The sequence below is a fragment of the Ovis aries genome, chromosome 22 (genome assembly GCF_016772045.2).
Source record: "Ovis aries strain OAR_USU_Benz2616 breed Rambouillet chromosome 22, ARS-UI_Ramb_v3.0, whole genome shotgun sequence".
NCBI classification, from domain to species: Eukaryota; Metazoa; Chordata; class Mammalia; order Artiodactyla; family Bovidae; genus Ovis; species Ovis aries.
In genome coordinates, this window is record NC_056075.1 from 43,965,372 (window position 1) to 43,986,264 (window position 20,893).

General features: G+C 42.4%; 1 protein-coding gene across 4 annotated transcripts in view; it reads left to right on the forward strand.

Moving 5' to 3' along the window:
• The first annotated feature begins 1,557 nt into the window (after positions 1-1,557).
• ZRANB1 (zinc finger RANBP2-type containing 1) overlaps positions 1,558-20,893 on the forward strand; it is a 70,270-nt gene continuing 50,934 nt past the window's right edge. For 2 of the 4 annotated variants that reach the window (XM_027960504.3, XM_042238530.2), the window contains exon 1: positions 1,558-1,909. The gene's annotated coding sequence lies outside the window, so the exon portion shown is untranslated. Of the gene's footprint in view, positions 1,910-1,938; positions 5,379-9,016; positions 9,170-9,415; positions 9,487-10,417; positions 10,986-20,893 lie in introns of those variants that run through there. The other 2 variants (XM_060404576.1, XM_042238529.2) reach the window with 2 other exon arrangements.

Below are 20,893 nucleotides of genomic sequence, written 5' to 3' on the forward strand. Positions count from 1 at the left end.
CATAAAAAAACCTGAGTGTTGAAAAATTGATGCTTTTCAACTGTGCTGTTGGAGAAGACTCTTGAGAGTCCCTTAGACTGCAAGGAGATCCAACCAGTCCATCCTAAAGGAAATCAGTCCTGAATATTCATTGGAAGGACTGATGCTGAAGCTGAAACTCCTACCTGATTCGAAGAGCTGACTCATTACAAAAGACCCTGATGCTGGGAAATATTGAAGGCAGGAGGAGAAGGGGAGGACAGAGGATGTGATTTATATTATATTCTTTGGATGGCATCACCGACTTAATGAACATGAGTTTCAGTGGACTCCGGGAAATGGTGATGGACAGGGAAGCCTGGCGTGCTGCAGTCCGTGGGATCACAAAGAGCCCGACAGGACTGAGCGACTGAACTGAACTGACTGAACTAAGACGATCTCTCCCAGCCTCGGAGCCCTAAACATTCCCACGAAATAAAACAACTCTCTCCTTTGAGGTTGTGACTGCATGTTTTTAGTCAGCAGCAGGAATAAAAATAGACGTGGTAAAAAGTAGCTACATAAAAATTAAATTACCTCAACCTAAACATTTAAGCAGGGACATTAATTTGCCAACAAAGGTCCGTCTAGTCAAGGCTATGGTTTTTCTAGTAGTCATGTATGGACGTGAGAGTTGGACTGTGAAGAAAGCTGAGCGCCAAAGAATTGATGCTTTTGAACTGTGGTGTTGGAAAAGACTCTTGAGAGTCCCTTGGACTGCAAGGAGATCCAACCAGTCCATTCTGAAGGAAATCAGCCCTGGGATTTCTTTTGGAAGGAATGATGCTAAAGCTGAAACTCCAGCACTTTGGCCATCTCATGTGAACAGTTGACTCATTGGAAAAGACTCTGATGCTGGGAGGTATTGGGGGCAGGAGGAGATGGGGACGACAGAGGATGAGATGGCTGGATGGCATCACCGACTCGAGGGGCGTGAGTTTGAGTGAACTCTGGGAGTTGGTGATGGACAGGGAGGCCTGGCGTGCTGCGATTCATGGGGTCGCAAGGAGTCGGACACGACTGAGAGACTGAACTGAAATGAAACATTTATATTCTTTGGTGTCTTATCAAGAATCTGAAACTGTGTTAAGAAAAAGTGATGCAGAACTGTCACTAAGCAGTTCAGTTGGTGAGACGTGGGGGTTGACTTAAGACTTCTGACGCGTCAGTAGCACAGAGGCGACACGAGAAGTTAAGTAGCCAGGAGAATCCCTCCTGATCGCCCCGTCCGCGTCTCGGTATCCCGCACGGTCGCCTCTCTGCGTCCCCCTCACGTCGCCGAGTTTCCGCAGCCCCGGCCTCCGCAAAGTGGGCGGGGTTTGGGGGGCTGGCGCGCGGTGCTGCCTCACAATCGGGGCCGGCGCCTGCGTGACGTCAGCTCTCCACCGCCCGCCTCCAGCGCCTGGAAAGAGGCAGCCGCCCATTGGCTACGCCGCTGGCGGCCTCGGGGCCAATGACAGGGCGACGAGCTGCGGGGTCCGGACTTGACGTTGTGCGGCTACCCGCAGGGTTTATTTGGCTCCGGGGCCTCTCACCGCCGCCATTAGGAGCCCGCTGCGTCCGAGGCAGCCCCCCCTCCTGGCTCCCCCCTCCCCTCGGCGTCCCCCCGCCTCCGCGCCTGCTCTCCGCCCCTCTGCCCCCGCCTCCGGCAGTGGGAGCCGCGCGCGGGCCTGCGGAGACCATGTCCTGACTGTGGGGAGAGGGCGGAGGCGGCAGCAGCGGGGCGGGCGGAGGCGCGGAGGGAGGCGGAGAGGGGCCGGGCTCGGCTCGTCGCCGCGGGCTGCTCGGGGGGGAGTCGCCGCCGCCGCCGCCGCCGCCGCCGCCGCGGCTGCCGGGCGCCGAGCGTCGGACGGGGAGGAGGAGCAGGAGCTGGAGGAGGAGCCGCCGCCAGGTAACCGGGGCCCCCGGGGAGGGCGCCCTGTCTCAGGCCCCTGGCGGCCCCGCCGCGCGGCCTGCCCGGCCCCTGGCTCCCTCACGGCACCCTGGTCGCCGGTCTCCCGGGCACCCCCCCTCTGCGTCTTCCCCCACCCCACCCCCGGGGGCAGCGTCGCCGGCGAGGAGAGGGGAGGGGGGCACGGGCTGGCCTCGCCGCGCTTCCATCTTGGGCTTTCCTAGTGAGGGGACAGGCCCGGGGCTGTGGGAGGGTGTGGGTCCGCCCGGCTTGTTTACCTACCATCGGTCCGCCGCTGCTGGAAGCGCTGCCTGCCCAGCCGCCTCTCTTCCGCCAGATTACGCCCCCCCCACCCCCAACTTCTTTTCCTGCCACCTACGGGCTGGTCTCTGCAATAGGGCCCTCAATACTTGGGTTCGTCGCCACAAGTTGGTACCGGTCCCCCCAAACTTGTATTTCAACCCACCTCCCAACCCCCCCGGCGGCTTCCTCTCCGCCTCCCGCGGTGGGCTCCCGTTGTTTCCCTTTTTCTCAGAAAATAAAGGTGGGGGCCGACAGGGGTGGGCTGAGGGGCGGTGGGGGGCTGGTGAGGGGGAGAAGCTGGAACTAGTGGAAAGATTGGCCCTCTCGTTCGCAATAAACGATGGTTCCGTGCACACTTACCTTATTCCCTTGCCTGTGGCTTGGTATGTGGGGTCATTCCACAGACAAAAGGACCATAATGAATACTTGCATGTTAAGCTCGAGGGGCCAGCAGTTGAGGTTCAGCCTGGAAGTTTGAGCCGACCCCGCTTATCTTGAGATAACCCCGGTGTTTGGAAATTCTTCTGGCAGAGAATTTGGTATTTCAGTCGATTGATACCGTAACTCCGTAGACTTGTATCAGGTTAAACGCCGTCCCCTTCCACCCAAGTATTGTGGTCTGTGTGTTCCCCCTATGATCTGTTACGTTGTCAATAAATTTAATGTACAGAAATGTACAAAAATGTTTTAGGAATACAGTTGATGAGAAATCTTTTACTCTTAGAAACGTTATATAATGAGTGTTTTTTTCCTGAGGTCTCTTTTTTTAGTTGACTTTATCACTTGTGCGACCTCAAGGGTACCCATGTTTTGATCAAGCATGGATGACTCAGTGTTCAAACCATAAGCCAGGGGAAACCATGAGGAATTTTGATCTTGGCTTGTGCCAGGGGCCTTAGGAAAATCATCTAAACTACGTTTGTGAAAAATTAAGCTGGACCTCTCCTCCTGGTTATTAGTATTATTAATTAAATGAGGCAATTATAAAGAAATTTAGAACCCTGCTTCCCTGTTTGGTTTTTAGCTCTTGACAAGATATGCAGTCACCTTCTTATGCTAAAATTTCATAACATTGTTTTTATAGGGCTGTTAGTGGCACTGAGAGGACAGTAGTGGCGTATTTTAATCTTTGGGGAGGATCCTGTTTGAATGTCATGAGGGATTTTAATTTCTGTTGTTTCAACCCCTTTTATTAATGCTTGGGAGCATTGAGACACCCATTTATTTACTTTTGAAATGTGCTTGGGTTAGTATGATGAACTCTTGCACAGTATTTTAAAGCTTGTGGCCTTGATTCAGTTCTGTACACTGATAAAGGTTTTGACATATTACATTTAAAATCTGAGGGTTAGCATAGGTTTGGAACTCATGACCCAGGTGTAGGGTATTTGAGGTAGATTGCCTCCTGTGTGTAATTGATACAGTGAGAGCTGTTCAGTGTGCTTTTATACTTAGCTTGCCTTTTTTTTTTTTAAGCTTGCTTTTGTAATAGGTGGAAACTTCAAACAAATGGGGATTGCAAAGGTAGACCTCTGTAGCTTTTTGTTTAACTTGGGTCAGTGTCAGTATTTGTGCACTGCTGCTCACTTCCCTCCTACCCCCCAAATAAGCTCTTGTACCTGGACTTTGAGTACGTTTTTCTCCTGGTGATGTGTTTCACCTGGAGTATTTGTGCTTCACTAATGCTTTGAGTAAATAATATCTTACGCATGTTAACATTCACCTTCTCACATCGCAACATAAAAACTTCCAGAGACTCCCTGTTACATGCAAAGTAAGGTTTTAACTCCTTGGTGTGGTTTTCAGGTTTCTTTATAATCTGGCTCTGATCCATTCTTCAATCTTAACTCTTATTTCTTGCCTTTGTGAATCTTTAGTTCCAGCCAAACTAACTTGTTTGTTGTTCCTTTGAAGTTGCTCCTCTTGGTCTTTCTTTGTGCTTTTCTTTCTATTTGAAACCCTCTTCTTCTTGTGTTCATGGATATTCCCTTTATTCTGGCCTTGAGGAGCCTTCTTGACTTTTCAGCCCCGAGATCTAGTCTCACCTCTGCAGTGAGAGACTGTTTTCCTCGCCTTTTTTTCTCCTTTTTAGAATATGCTGGCTTGGATTTCAATTTATCTTTTTATTCTACTTCCCAATTAGATTTTTAAGATCTTTGAGGATTGGATATGAACCCTAAGCCCTACATCTGTGCACCATATATTACGCTCTGAAAATATGGATACATAGTCTGACAAAGTGTTTCTGGTTTTAGAGATGTTCTAGAATATGAAGTTTGTACTTCTCTAAGTATTGGAGTTGCTGGAACTTCGATTTATGAGGCAAAATACTGGAAACTATCAGTTCAGTAGTATTTGACTCTTTGCGACCCCATGGACTGCAGCATGCCAGGGAAGTCTGGCGTGCTACAGTCCATTGGAAACTATGACAGTCTCTAAAAAATTTTTTTTGCCAGTATGTTTATATCTAAGGGTCTCAGTGGTTTAAAAAAACACAAAAACTGCCTGCCAAGCAGGAGATGCAAATTCTATCCCTGGGTTGGGACGATCCCCTGGAGAAGGCAACCCACATCAGTATTCTTGCCTGGAGAATCCCATGGACAGAGCAGCCTGGTGGCGGGCTACAGTCCATGGGGTCACCCAAAGTCAGACATGGTTTAGAAACTAAGCAACGTTATCAGCGTAATTCTTTCTATAGAGGATGCTTAATATTTTGATAATGATCATTGTGTTATTCGAATAAAAAATAAGTACTACAGGTCTGTGGTTTATTTCATCTTTGACTCTGGGCCAGTTACTTGGGTTTGAATTTGGCACCAGTGACATTAAGGGTTGATCGTTTCATATTTGTACTGCTGTTGATGTTTAGTTGCTAAGTCGTGTCCCACTTTTTGTGACCCCATGGGCTGTAATCTGCCAGGCTTCTCTGTCCATAAGATTTCCCAGGCAAGAATGCTGGAGTGGATTGCCGTTTCCTTCTCCAGAGGATCTTCCCGATCCAGGGATTGAACCTGTGTCAGCTGCATCGCAGCAGATTCCTTACCACTGAGCCACCAGGGAACTTGACAGGCAGCATCAGCATCCTGGGAGGGGACGCTCATCTGTCATCTCAGTTTGCGTCTTTCACCTCAGCTGTTGGCCGCATGTGTCACTGATCATGAGGCAGGTGAGGCTCAGGAGAGTGTGATTCACTGCTACCTGTCAACACTGTTGGAAGGAAAACACAAACAAACTGGTCCATAGTAGTTTTGTTTACCAAAGATAATATATGTAATTATGCGGTACATGGGTGGTTGCTGATGCAGTTGGAAAATAGGTGTGTGTGTTCGTGTTGTGTTGTGTGTGTGAGTGGGAGGCCTGATGATTTGTGGATACCGAGTCTCCTAGCAGTAAATCATCTTGATTTATCCACTGCATCTATATGGAAACTTGTGCTCTTCCTCCAGTTCATCAAAATACTTTTTTCCCCCTTAAAATTGATTGGTTTTTAGAAACTAGTTTATGTAAAAACTTTTTTTAACCTTCAGAAACCTTTTTAGCATAATTGAAGCTAAAATTAGTCTGTTAACTTTCCAGAAACACTAAGCATTTTTACTTAGGCTACTTGCATTTGTAAAAGGGACTTTCATAGAATTACATCAGTAATTTCACCACTTGAGAAGTCAGGATCAGCAAGCATTCTTTGCTCTCTGGTATTTTGGTTTGTCAGGAGTCATTAGTTGGAATTTTAAAATGGAGGTTGGTTAGGTAAATTGAAATAAAATTAATAATTTTTCAGGTGCCTAATGAACTTTTCGGTGATGAAAACACTTATTTCCTTTATTTTTATAGTTAATTTATTGAGGGCAGACTGCCCCACTCCCTCTCAAGCCACACAACACAATTTGGTTTTTTATTTTGTATTGTTTGGCAAGTCAGATTTTTATGTGGATTGAATTTGCATAAGTAAAAACTATTCAAATAGATAAAAGCATTGTTGGAAGTCAGTTGCACATCTCCAGGTGTTTCTTAATTTAAAAAAATAATCAGCTTAGGGTATTTGCTGGCGGATCCAGGATCGATCCCTGGTCAGGGAGCTAAAATCCTACATGCCTTGTGGCAAAAAAATGAAAACATAAAACAGGCAGTGTTGTAACAAATTCAATAAAGACATCAACAATGGTCCAAATTTTAAAATCTTAAACAGCTTAAATAAACTTAGTTCATATAACTAAATAAGTTTAGTTCATGTAAAATTCACCGTTTTAAAGTATTCATTTCATTAGTTTTCAGTGTATTCACAAAGTTACATAACCATTACCACTATTCAGAACATCTCTCACCCTCCAAAGAGACCCTGTACTCATTTGCAGTCATCTCCCTGTGCCCCAGTTCCTGGCAGCTGGAAATCTACTTTCTCTGTGGATTTGCCTGTTCTATATAAATTGGTTGTTGTTCAGTCACTCAGTCATGTCCGACTCTTTGGAACCCCATGGACTGCAGCATGCCAGGTTTCCCTGTCAAAGAGTTTGCTCAGACTGAGTCGATGATACCATCTGACCATCTCATCTACTGTTGTCCCCTTCTCTTCTTACCCTCAGTCTTTCCCAGTATCAGTCTTCTGCAACCAGTCGGTTGTATCAGGTGGCCAAAGTATTGGAATATCAGCATCAGTCCTTCCTTCCAGTGAATATTCAGGGTTGATTTCCTTTAGGATTAACTGATTTGATCTCCTTGATGTACAAGGGGGCTCTCAAGAGTCTTCTCCAGCACCACAGTTTGAAAGCATCAATCTTTGGTGCTCAGCCTTTTTATGGGCCAACTCTTGTAAATGACTACTGGAAAAGACATAGCTTTGACTATACGGACCTTTGTCTGCAAAGTGATGTCTCTGATTTTTAATACGCTGTCTAGGTTTGTCATGGCTTTTCTTCCAAGGAGCAAAGGTCTTTTAATTTGGTGGCTGCAGTCGCTATCTGCAGTGATTTTAGAGCCCAAGAAAATAAAGTCTGTTACTGTTTTCCATTTTCTGCCCATTTATTTGCCATGAAGGAATCATACAATATGGTTGTCCCTCAGTATCCATGGGGGATTTGCTCCAGGATCCCCCTCAGATATCAAAATCCAGGGGTATCCAGTTCCTTTATATGAAATAACCGAGTATTTTAGGTTTGTCTAGGTCCATAGGTTTATGCACATCCTTCTTTACACTTTAAGTCGTCTCTAGATTACTTATAAAGCCTAATGCAATATAAACGCTATGTAAGTAGTTGTCAGTGTGTGTATATTCAAGTTTTGCCTTTTGGAGCTTTCTGGGTATGGCCTTTTGTATCTGGCTTTGTTCACTTAGCTTGATGTTTTAATGTTTATCCATGTTGTAGCATATATTAGTACTTCATTCCTTTTTATGGCCGAATAATGAATATTCCATATATGGGTGTAAATCACATTTTGTTTATATTTTTTCTATTCTTTGAGGGATATTTAGGTTTTTTCTATGTTTTGGCTTTTATGAAATATGCTGCTATGAACATTGTGTACAAGCTTTTGTGGGGACGTAAGTTTTCATTTTTCTTGGGTATATACCTAGGAGTGGAATTGCTGGGTTACATAATGGTAATCCACTCCAGTCAGTACTATTGCCTGGAAAATCCCATGGATGGAGGAGCCTGGTAGGCTACAGTACTTGGGGTTGCAAAGAGTCGGACACGACTGATCGACTTCACTTCATGGTGACTCAGTGCTTAACCTTTGAGGGGCTTTGTGACTGTTCTCTTCCCGCAGTGTATTATGAGGATTCCATTTCTCTACCTGCTCATTACCACTTGTTGTCTTTTTTATTATAGCCGTCTGAGTAAAGTGGCGTCTGTTTTTTACTTGCATTTCTCTAATGGCTGATGGTATTGAGTATGTTTTCACGTGCTTATCGGTCATTTGTGTAGTTTTAGAGAAATGTCTATTACAATCCTTTGCCCATTTTTCAATTGGATTATTTGTCTTTTTATTGTTGGATTATGAGAGTTCTTTATATATTCTGGATAGAAGTCAGATGATTTGCAAGTGGTTTGCAAATACTTTCTCTTATTCCATAGGTTATCTCTTCACTTTGTCCGTGGTGTTCTTTGGAGTACAAAGATTTTAATTTTGATGTCCAGTTTATCTATTTTCTTTTGTTATTTATGCTTTTGGTGTTATCTCTAAGAAGCCATTATCTAATCCAAGGTCAAGAAGATTTGCATTTCTTCTACAAATTTTACAGTTTTTGCTCTTACATTTAGCTCTTTGATAATTTTGAGTTTTGTATATAGTGTGAGATAGAGATCCAACTTTACTCTTTTTGCAGATGGCTGTCTAGTAGTCCCAGCATCATTTGCTGAAATTCAGTTAGCTTTAGTAACATAATTATTCTCAACTAAAATTGATTACTGCAAGGCAGCATTCCCTGGGTGTCTGAAGAAATTATCCTGACGTTGCAGATGGAGAAATGGAGTTCTACTGAGGGTTGCAGCAGTATCCTTGAGATTGGAATTCTGAGGGCAAGACATCATTTCTGTAACTTTTAACAAGTCACTTTGAAATCCTTTTCTGATTGGGGTGGGTAATTAACTTCATTTTTTGGTATTTAATGACGGTAAAGTTTGTTTTTAAACGTGGGAATGATAGCAGTTTGCAGAACTTTGGTTAATCTTTGTTTGAAATACTATCCTTCGATATCAGTAGAATAGTAAATTGCTTTTTGTTGACTAAATGATCAGTGAGCAGCTGTTTTATAGCAAGCTCTGTTTATAGAGACATTAAAATGAGTTTTTTTTTCTTTTTTTACAGTTGATCATTCAAAACAAACCTTAATCCACTAAACAGAGTACTGTGAAGTGGTAAAGAAAGGACTGAATTAATTTAGCACAAGATTGTGGTTGCACCAAGAAGGGTTGCACAGGAGTGGACACAGTTCAGCTAGGCTTTGAAGAAGGTTTCTAGGTATGTGTATGTGTGTATATATACACATCTGTACCCACATAGATATAAGCGGGATGGGCGAGCATTGTGTGCAGAAGCAGCCATGTGTAATGAAGGGGTGGAGACGTGACAATTCCATGTCCCATGTAAGGACCTGCAGAGGGTATAGTGTGGCTTAAGCATGTGGTAGAGGTTGGAATATCGATCCTAACACCTGGCTGTGAGTGCCTTACTCTTCTCCAGTCCTTACTCCTCATTTTCCCTTAGAGCTAGTATTGTCGAGGAGCTGGAAAATAGAAAGGAGAAATGATCCTCTCCAGTGTGGATCGTCTTTACAGGTAGGAAGAAGGAAGGGTTGCCTCTGTGTGGGGAGGGGATATGATGAGGCTATATGTTGTATTAAGTTTAAAATCTGTATTTACATTCTAGTATATAGAGAGAGCAAACAAGGAAAAAACAGAAGCAAACAACCAAGTACCCAAACCAAACCCAGGTGGTGATAAGCACTCTGCCAGTAATGTAATGAAAGTAGGGTGATGCGGTGGAGAATGACATCAGTGTGGTGAGGGAAGATTTTTGAGGAGGTCATATTTAAATCTAGTTTTTGATGACAAGAGCTGGCCATGTGAAAATCTAGGGAGAGAGAATTCTAGGCGGAGGAGAGTGCTCCTAGAAAACTCTCATGGAGAGACTGAGCTTGCTTGTAAAAGGAACAGAATGAAATCCACTTTTATGTAAAGATTTGCAAGAAAGACTGGGGAAATCTTAATTTTATTCTGAGTGAGTAGGGTTTAAGACCTTATGTGGTAACCTGGTTTACGTTCCTAAGGGATCTATCTGGCTTCTATGCGGGGATGGTGGCTAGAATAGAAGCACCAAGATTAGTGGGGAGGTTACATAGTAATCCACGTGGGAGTTGGTTGGTGGCTTGGAAGCGGGGCATGATAGGGTAATCTGGAGAAAAACTAAGATTTGGGGACTTGCTCTGGAGGTAGTGGCAATGCCTTGTGGTAGCCAGACACAGTGACTATGCAGTCAGTCCATCTTGTAATCTAATAGTCGCATTTCGTTCTGTGAAAATGTTTTTGTAACTCTGGAAGGCTGTGGTGTATTAATTGGGAAAAATAGAAGTCAGAATTTGGGCTTTACTTCCTGAAGTTTGGGCAAGTTCCTAAACTGTGGGCAAGTTCATTTTACCTTTCCTGAAGCCACAAATTTATTGTCATAAAAATGAAGATACTTGTACCTCAGAGGGATTCTGTACCCTAGGTTTGGAAAGTACCTGAGAGTTCTGAAGATGAAGTGAAATAATACAAATGTTCTGTGATCTGAAGCTTCATATAAAATCGAAGGTGTGTTAATTCAAACTGACATTTGTTCATATTATTTATAGGATGTAGATCTTGAGATTATTGGTATTAGCCCCCAAGTAAAGACAGGTAAGACATCATAATTTTTTCAGGTGAAGAGCCTTGGGTCTTAAGGACTTGGCAAAATCCCCGGCTCAGTAACAGGTGGAGAGGGACATGAACTCACATCTCAGAAGTGCAGTGCATTCTTCTCTAAAATATCGAGAGATGGAGCTCATCTTCCCAAAGTGAAGTACAGTACATTTTCCCTTAATAATGCTTTGGTGAAAGGCAGTAAATCACTGAAGGAAAATACTGTCAGATATTCTTGATGCACACATGTGTTTGTGTTTGTTAAGGATCTTTTATGTTCTTTTTAAGACTTTTAACTTTAGTGGGGTGTTGACATTTTTAAAGTTGCTGAATAGCAACACCAGATTTTTTTTTTTTTTTAACAGATTACTTTGGTGGAGATGTGAAGTATGAAGGTAGGAAGACCAGTTAAAATAATAAAATAGTTGAGAGAAATAATGAACTAAGACTTGGTGGTAGCGGTAGAAAGAACTGACAAATCTTGAGAAATATTTGGGATATAGGAGGCCACATTTGCTCTCATATAGAAGGACTGTTGTGTACCTGTTTCGTGGACTTCCCAGGTGGCTCAGTGGTAAAGACTCCGCTTGCCAATGCAGGAGACAAGAGATGCAGGTTTGATCCCTGGATTAGGAAGACTCCCTGGAGGAGAAAATGGTAACCCACTCCAGTACTCTTGCCTGGAAAATTCCACGGACAGAGGAGCCTGGTAGGCTATAGTCCACAGGGTCACAAAGAGTAGGACACGACTGAGCACGCACGCACCTGGACATATATAAATACAAATATATTTTCCTACCAGAACTGTCTGAAAGTAAATTGCAGGCTTGATACCCTTTAATCTCTAAATATTTCAGTGTGTATTGGCTTTCTCCTGTGTAACCACAATAGAGGTATCAAAGTCAGGAAATTAATAGTGTGATTTAATTCTTAAGAATAAGATTCTATAAATCTTACTTAAATTTTGCCAGTTCTATTAATGTTCTTTATAAAGATAAAAGAAAATCTGAGATCATGCGTTGCAGTCTATTGCCTTGTTTTTTATAAGCTCCTTTAATTGGAACGATAACATCCTTATTTTTCATGATACATTTTTGAAGAATATAGGATTAGTAATTTTGTAGTTAGGGCTTCCCAAGTGGCACTAGTGGTAAAGAACCCGCCTGTCAATGCAGAAGAGATGCTGATATTTGATCCTTGGGTCAGGAAGATCCCCTGGAGAAGGGCGTGGTAATCCACTCCAGGATCCTTACCTGGACAACCCTGTGGACAGAGGAGCTTGACGGGCCATAGGGTCACAAAGAATTGGACACGACTGAAGTGACTTAGCACACTCATGCAATTTTGTAGAAAGTCGCTTAATGCGGCATTTCTGATGTTTTCTCATGATTGTAGTCAGAGGATGTACTTTTTGGCAAGAATATCACACAGTTTTGTTCTTAGAACAATATAACAAAAGGCAAATGATGTTTTTCCTGGTGTGATTAACTTTGATTATTTAGTTAAGGTGTCTGCTGGCTTTGTGACATAACCAGTTATGATTTGGGGGAAATACTTAGAGACTACTTAAATATCCTGTTAATACTCAAATTTTCACCTACTAGTTTTAATGTTCACTCGTGATCTTTTTTTTTTATTCTAGTGGGAAGATTGCCAAATGGTGAATTTTTAATCCAGTTAGTCCTTTTGCATTTATTTGATTTCTGTTGTAAGGAAGAGCTTTTCTTCTCCGTTATTTATTTGTTAGTTTGGAGACTTACGGAGTTTTCTTTTAGTCAGTACTTCAAAAATCTTTTCCTATTTTTGTGTGGGTGCTTGAGTTGATTCACATTTAGCTAGTGGGAGCCCTTCATGTTAATTTCAGTGTCTTTTAAAAATTTAAAATATTGGGTGTGAGCATATTTCAAATTTCATTTTTAATTATTATTTTTTTTTTTGCAGTTCTGTTTATTCACGTATCTTTGGCTGCACTGGGTCTTGGTTGCTTTGTGGGGCCGCTTTCAGGTTGCGGTGTGCAGGCTTCTTGTGGTGCTGGCTTCTCTTGCTCTGATGGGTCTCTAGGGCTGCTGGACTCAGAGTTGTGGCGCACGGGCTTAGTTGCTCTGAGGCATGTGCTCTCTTCCCAGACTTGGGATCGAACCCGTGTCTCCTGCATTGCAAGGTGGACTCTTAACCACAGGACCACCAGGGAAACCCATTTTATTTTTTAAAGCAGTTTTATTAATAAGTTCACATCAAAAGCTGCATAGTTTTTAAAACTTCCTGTCATTCTGAGGACTGTTGTTTTTTTTTTTAAGAACATATTTCCTGGATATTAGTGACTAAAAACATTGTTAAGAAGTAGGTTTTTAAAACAGTCTTTATTTTTTAGAGCACTTTAGGTTCACTACAGAATTTAGCAGAAAGTAAAGTTTTTATACTCCTCACTCTACACATGCATAACCTCTTTTACCATCAGCATCCTGCACCTGAGTGGTGCATTTCTTATGTTGATGAGTCTGCTATGATGCATAATTACCAATCAGAGTACATAGCTTACATTAAGGTTCACTTTTGGTACGTACATTTTATGGGTTTTGACAAATGTATAATGACATGTATCCACCATTATAGTGTCATACTGAATAGTTTCATTGCCCTAGAAATCCTCCCCTCTGCCTGTTCATCCCTTCCTCTCACCATCCCCTGATCTTTTTTTTTAACCTCCATACTTTTGCCTTTTCCAGAATGTTGTGTACTTGGAATCAAACAGAATATAGCCATTTCAGACTGGCTTCTTTCACTTAGTAATATGCTTTTACGGTTACTCCATGTCTTTTCATGGCTTGTTAGTTGATTTTTCTTTAGTGCTAAATATTTTCTTGTCTGGATGTACTACAGTTTATCCATTCACCTTCTGAACTTTGCTTTCTTCGAAGTTTTGGAAGTTATGAATAAAGCTGCTGTAAACATCCATGTGCAGGGTTTTGTATGGAGCTATAATTTCAACTCCTTGGAGTAAATTCCAAGATGCACAATTGCTCGGTCATATGGTAAGAATAGCAAGAAGAGATGAGATAAAGCCTTCTTCAGCGATCAATGCAAAGAAATAGAGGACAAGAACAGAATGGGAAAGACTAGAGATCTCTTCAAGAAAATTAGAGATACCAAGGGGACATTTCATGCAAAGATGGGCTCGATAAAGGACAGAAATGGTATGGACCTAACAGAAGCAGAAGATATTAGGAAGAGGTGGCAAGAATACACAGAAGAACTGTACAGAAAAGATCTTCATGACCCAGATAATCATGATGGTGTGATCACTCATCTAGAGCTAGACATCCTGGAATGTGAAGTCAAGTGGGCCTTAGAAAGCATCACTACGAACAAAGCTAGTGGAGGTGATGGAATTCCAGTTGAGCTATTTCAAATCCTGAAAGTGCGGCACTCAATATGCCAGCAAATTTGGAAAACTCAGCAGTGGTCACAGACTGGAAAAGGTCAGTTTTCATTCCAATCCCAAAGAAAGGCAATGCCAAAGGATGCTCAAACTACCACACAATTGCACTCATCTCACACGCTAGTAAAGTAATGCTCAAAATTCTCCAAGCCAGCCTTCAGCAATACGTGCACCATTAACTTCCTGATGTTCAAGCTGGTTTTAGAAAAGGCAGGGAAACCAGAGATCAAATTGTCAACATCTGCTGGATCATGGAAAAAGCAAGAGAGTTCCAGAAAAACATCTATTTCTGCTTTATTGACTATGCCAAAGCCTTTGACTATGTGAATCACAATAAACTGCGGAAAATTCTTCAAGAGATGGGAATACCAGACCACCTGACCTGCCTCTTGAGAAATCTGTATGCAGGTCAGGAAGCAACAGTTAGAATTGGACATTGAACAACAGACTGGTTCCAGATAGGAAAAGAAGTACGTCAAGGCTGTATATTGTCACCCTGCTTATTTAACTTCTATGCAGAGTACATCATGAGAAACGCTGGACTGGAAAAAACACAAGCTGGAATCAAGATTGCCAGGAGAAATATCAGTAACCTCAGATATGCAGATGACACCACCCTAGTGGCAGAAAGTGAAGAGGAACTAAAAAGCCTCTTGATGAAAGTGAAAGTGGAGAGTGAAAAAGTTGGCTTAAAGCTCAACATTCAGAAAACGAAGATCATGGCATCTGGTCCCATCAGTTCATGGGAAATAGATGGGGAAGCAGTGTCAGACTTTATTTTTTGGGCTCCAAAATCACTGCAGATGGTGATTGCAGCCATGAAATTAAAAGACGCTTACTCCTTGGAAGAAAACCTAGATAGCATATTCAAAAGCAGAGACATTATTTCGCCGACTAAGGTCCACCTAGTCAAGGCTATGGTTTTTCCTGTGGTCGTGTATGGATGTGAGAGTTGGACTGTGACAAAGGCTGAGTGCCGAAGAATTGATGCTTTTGAACTGTGGTGTTGGAGAAGACTCTTGAGGGTCCCTTGGACTGCAAGGAGATCAGCCCTGGGATTTCTTTGGAAGGAATGACGCTAAAGCTGAAATTCCAGTACTTTGGCCACCTCATGTGAAGAGTTGACTCATTGGAAAAGACTCTAATGTTGGGAGGGATTGGAGGCAGGAGGAGAAGGGGATGACAGAGGATGAGATGGCTGGATGGCATCACTGACTCGAGCGATGTGAGTCTGAGTGCGGGAGTTGGTGATGGACAGGGAGGCCTGGCGTGCTGCGATTCATGGGGTCGCAAAGAGTCGGACACGACTGAGCGACTGAACTGAACTGATGGTAAGAGCCTGTTTAATGGAAAAAGACCCTGAGGGCAGAAGAAGGGCGTGACAAAGGATGAGATGATAAGATGGCATCATCACCTCAGTGGACATGAGTTTGAGCAAACTCTGGGAGATAGTGAAGGACAGGGGAGCCTGGCTTACTGTAGTCCATGGGGTTGCAAAGAGTTGGACATGACTTAGCGACTGAACAACAACAATGTGGCAAGAATAGGGATTTCCCTGGTGGCTCAGTGGTAAGTAACCCGTGTGCCAATGCAGAAAATGTGGGTTCATTCCCTGAGTCGGGAAGGTCCTCTGGAGAAGGATATGGCAACCCACTCCAATATTCTTCCCTGGGAAATCCCATAGACAGAGCAGTCCATTCGCAAAGAGTCAGACATGACTTAGTGACTGAACAACGATGAAACACTGGTGGTGGTTTAGGCGCTAACTTGTGTCTGACCCTTGGGGCCCCGTGGACTGTAGCCCACCAGACTCCTCTGTCCATGGGATTTTCCAGGCAAAAATACTGGAGTGGGTTGACATTTCCTTCTCCAGGGGATCTTCCCAGACCAGGGATTGAACCCCTATCTCTTGCAATGGAGGTGGATTCTTTACCGACTGAGCTACAAGGGAAGAAGTTGCCAAACTCTTCCCAACTTAGTTGTATCACTTTTCATTCCAGTCAGCAGTGGACGAAAGTTCTTGTTGATCTGTATCCTTTCTAGAATTTGTTGTTAGTGTTACGGATTTTGGTCATTCTAAGAGCTGTGTGGTCATATCTCATTGCAGTCTTAATTTGCAATTCTCTGCTGCTGCTAAGTTGCTTGTCCTGTCCGACTCTGTGCAACCCCATACTAATGAGGTATAATGTTGAGTATTTTTTCTTATGCTGTTTGCCATCTGTATATCTTCTTTGATGATGAAATGTCTGTTCAGGTCTTTGCTCTTGTTTTAATTAGGGTGTTTTGTTATTATTGAGTTTTAAGAGCTCTTTATAGTTTAGATAACAGTCTTTATCAGATGTTTTTTCCTATTTTTTGGCTTGTCTTGTCATTTTCTTGACCATGTCTTTTGTAGAACAGAAAATTTCAATTTTAATAAAACCAGTTTATCAAGTATATCTTTCATGGATAGTGTCTTTGGGTTTTAACTGAAAAGTCATTGGCACAGTCAAGGTCAAAAATTTCCTTTCATATTCTGGGAATTTTATAGCTCTGCATTTTAGTGAAGAGGCTCTACGAGCCTCATGATGAAGGTGAAAGAGGAGAGGGAAAAAGCTGGCTTAAAACTCAACATTCAAAAAACTAAGATCATGGCATCTGGTCCTATCACCTCATGGCAAATAGATGGGGATAATGTGGAAAGTGTCAGATTTCATTTTCTTGGGCTCCAAAGTCACTGCAGATGGTGACTGCAGCCCCGAAATTAAAAGATCCTTGCTCCTTGGAAGAATAGCTATGACAAACCTAAGTGGTGTATTAAAAAGCAGAGACAAAAAAAAAAAAAAAAAATAAGGCAGAGACATCACTTTGCTGACAAAACGTCTATATAGTCAAAGCTGTGGTTTTTCCAGTAGTCATGCATGGTTGTGAGAGTTGGACTGTAAAGAAGGCTGAGCCCCAAAGAATTGATGCTTTCGAACTGTGGTGTTGAAGAAGACCCTTGAAAGTCCCTTTTGTACATCAAGGAGATCAAACCAGTCCATTCTAAAGGAAGTCATCCCTGAATAGTCATTGGATGCACTGGTGCTGAAGCTGAAGTACCAATACTTTGGCCCTCTGATACGAAGAGCTGACTCATTGGAAAAGACCCTGATGCTGGGAAAGATTGAAGGCAAGAGTAGAAGGGGACGACAGAGGAGGATTGATGGTGGGATGGCATCACCGAGTCTGTGGACATGAGTTTGAGCAGGCTCTGGGAGATGGTGAAGGACGGGGAGGCCTGGTGTGCTGCATGGTTCATGGGGTTGCGAAGAGTCAGACATGACTGAGCAACTGAACAACAATTTAACATGTGGTCTGTGATCCATTTTGAGGGAATTTTTGTGAGGGGTGTGAGGTTTGTGAGCCATTTTTGTTTTTGCATGTGGATGTCCAGTGGTTTCAGCACAATTTTTTGAAAGGAGTTTTTTCTCCATTGTATTGCCTTTCCTTATTCAAGTCAAATATCAGTTGACTCTGTATGTGTGGGTCAATTTCTGGGCTCTCTATTCTATTTCATTGACTTATTCTTTCACCAGTATCAGTGTTTTGATTACTGTAACTGTATGAAAGTGAAAGTTGCTCAGGCGTGTCCGACTCTGTGCGACCCCATGGACTGTAGCCTGCCAGGCTCCTCTGTCCATGGAATTCGCTAGGCAAGAATACTGGGGTGGGTTGCCATTCCCTTCTCCAGGGGATCTTCCCAACCTGGACATCAGACCCAGGTCTCTTGCATTGCAGATGGATTCTTTACCATCTGAACCACCAGGGAGGCCCACTGTAGCTGTATAGTAAGGCAAGAAGTCAGAACACCAAGTTCTCTGACTTTAAGTAATCCGTTTTTGGGGGTGCTGATATAAATGGTGATGTGTTTTAAATTTCAAATTCCATTTGTTTATTGCTGGTATATAGGAAAGCAATGGACTTACTTAACCTTTATCCTGTAATCCTGTTATAATTCTGTAATAGCTTTAGTTTTGTTGATTCTTTTTTGAATTTTCTTCGTAGACAATCCTGTCATCTGTGAATATAAACAGTTTTATTTCTTATTTCCCAATCTGTATCCTTTTTCTTTCTTTTCTTATTTTACAATACTCGCAGGAATTTCCAGTTTGACTTTGAAAAGGAGCGGTGGAAGGTGACCACCTTGCCCAATATGGGTACTGGCTGAAAAGCGTCTAGTTTCTCACTGTCAAGTGTAGAGTTGATGTGCAGGTTTATTGTGCGTGCTCTTTATTGCATTGAGACGGTTCCCCTGAAATCTGCTGAGTGTTTGGTTTTTTTTTTAATCATGTTGGATTTTATCAAATACTTTTTCTTCATGTATATATGTGGTGATGTGATTTTTTTTTCTTTAGCCTGTTGATAGGATGTGTTATGTGTATTGATTTTTGAACATTGAACTAAGCTTGCATATCTGGAATAAACCCTACTTAGTTCTGCTGTAGAATTCTTTTTATACATCGTTGGATTTGATTTGTTTCTATTTTGTTAAGGGTTTTTGCCTGGGTTCCTGAGAAATGTTGAAAAGATGGATTTTTTTCACTCCAATTTAAGTCAGTCTTGGTTTTCTGAAGTGTGATGCTCATCTGCAGGTTTAGCGTGAGAGAAGCTGGTTCATATTGTGATACGTTTTCTCTCTCTAATGGACCATACCTGTGAGTTGTAAAAAGAAGATTAGGTTTTTCAAATGTTTTAGCATTGCATCTCAAACACACACACAGATGTTTTACTACTATTTTCAGCAATCATAAAATTATTCTTTAAAATTGCTAATAAAATTACTCATTTTCTCTGTAGACTAGTAAACAGTTCGTAGAATATCACAGGACCCTGGACCAAGTTTTGAATAACAGTCTTAACAATACATGATATACTGCTTCTTGCTCCTTTTCTCGTTTTGGCAATCTAGTCTTAGAATTAAAGGCTTGATTCTTAGTCTGTAATAGCACTTGTTACCTTCTTGATAGGTTTTAAAAACTTTTCATTGTGAAAAATTTCAAACAAATACACATACAGAGAGACTGGGAGAATGAATTCTCGTGTAAATCCATCACCCAGTTAGCAACACATGTCCAGTCTTGTTTCATGTATATTCTTCTTGCTTCTCCCCAGTGGATTATTTTAAAGCAAATTCAAGACATAATACTGTAAATAACGCAGCATGTGTCTCTCAAGAGAGAAGTACTCTTAGAAACATAGATACCATACTGTTAATCACACCTTAAAATTTTAATAACTTTGTAATATCAGTTCAGTGTTTAATTTTTATCACATATTTAAGTTTTAATATGGGCTCCTCTGGTGGCGCAGATGGTAAAGAATTTGCTTGCAGTGCGGGAGAGCTGGGTTTGATCCCTGGGTTGGGAAGATCCCCTGGAGTAAGGCATGGCAACCCACTCCAGTATTCTTGCCTGGAGAACCCCAAGACAGAGGAGCCTGGCAAGCTGCAGTCCATGGGATTGCAAAGAGTCAGACATGACTGAGCAACTAAGCACAAGTTTTAATATACACAAACCCATAGGAATTTACTGATTGCATCTCCATGGAATCAGTTTGAGTCTCTATCTCCTATGATCCTATAAACTGGTGGTTACATCTCAAAGCTCAGTCGCATTCAGGTTTGATATATTATTTGGCACAAATAATTCATTGCTGGTATTGTATATGAATTTATTGATATAGCTTTGTTTTAGAAATAGGATTTTGATACTGTTTAGGTATATTAAGTGATCATTAACTTAATATTAAGTGCATATTTTAAAATCTGGACTTGACTGTTGGAGTTTGTCACAGATGGAGCAGGGAAAAGTTAAAAAGTGTTTATTTGCAAAATGAATAAAGTGAATCTTTTTAAAGACTCTGTCCCCGGGTTGGGAAGATGTCCTGGAGAAGGAAATGGCAACCCACACCAATATTCTCGCCTGGAGAATCCCATGGACCGAGGAGCCTGGTGGGCCACAGTCCACGGGGCCACAGAGTTGTGCACGACTGAGCACACAGCATGCTATTAGAGTGTTGAGTAGGGTCCCTGTGCGGTGCAGTTGTGGGTCCTTATTAGCCGTCTGTTTTATGGATAGTAGTGTGCATGGGTCTATCCCAGGCATCCAATTTATCTCTGCCCCCTAAAGTGAGTCTTTACATAGAAGAATGTGAGACTCTGCGAGTGAGGGTTTTTACACACTCTGCTGTATTTATTTGTTTTTGGCTACGCTGGGTCTTCACTGCTGCATGGGGCTTTCTCTGCTTGCAGACAGCAAGGGCTACTCTGGTTGTGGTGCATGGGCTCTGAGGCGTGAGGGCTTCAGCAGTTGTGGCACAGGGGCTCACACGGGCTCTAGAACATGGACTCGGTAATTGTGGCTCACGGGCTCAGTGGCGTGTGGCATTTTCCTGAATCAGAGATGGAACCCATGTCCCCTGCATTGGCAGGCAGATTCTTATCCACTGTGCCACCCAGGGAGTCCCTGGAGATCATCGTAACTCGTTTTTTCACAGATGAGAAAACTGAGGCTCTCAGCAATAAAAATGATTTATTTACTGTCTCACAGTCTTTGCCCTAATACCAGGCCCTGGATAGGTAGTGAAATCCACACATGCCTGTCACTGGGGGAGACTTTTCCCTTTCAGTTGTCTCAATGAAAATGGAAGGTTTTCTGTTGATGTACTTTTAATTGATATACTTCATTTCTTTAGTAGTTTGGATACGTGTATTGGTTTAAGAGAAGTCAAGCTGACTTTTATATTTTCTTATCCAGGGATTGCCTCCAGAATAAAAAATACTTAAAAAGCATTTTATAGTCAAAAGCCATGATGTATATATGAGGTGTTTCTTTTTTTTTCCCC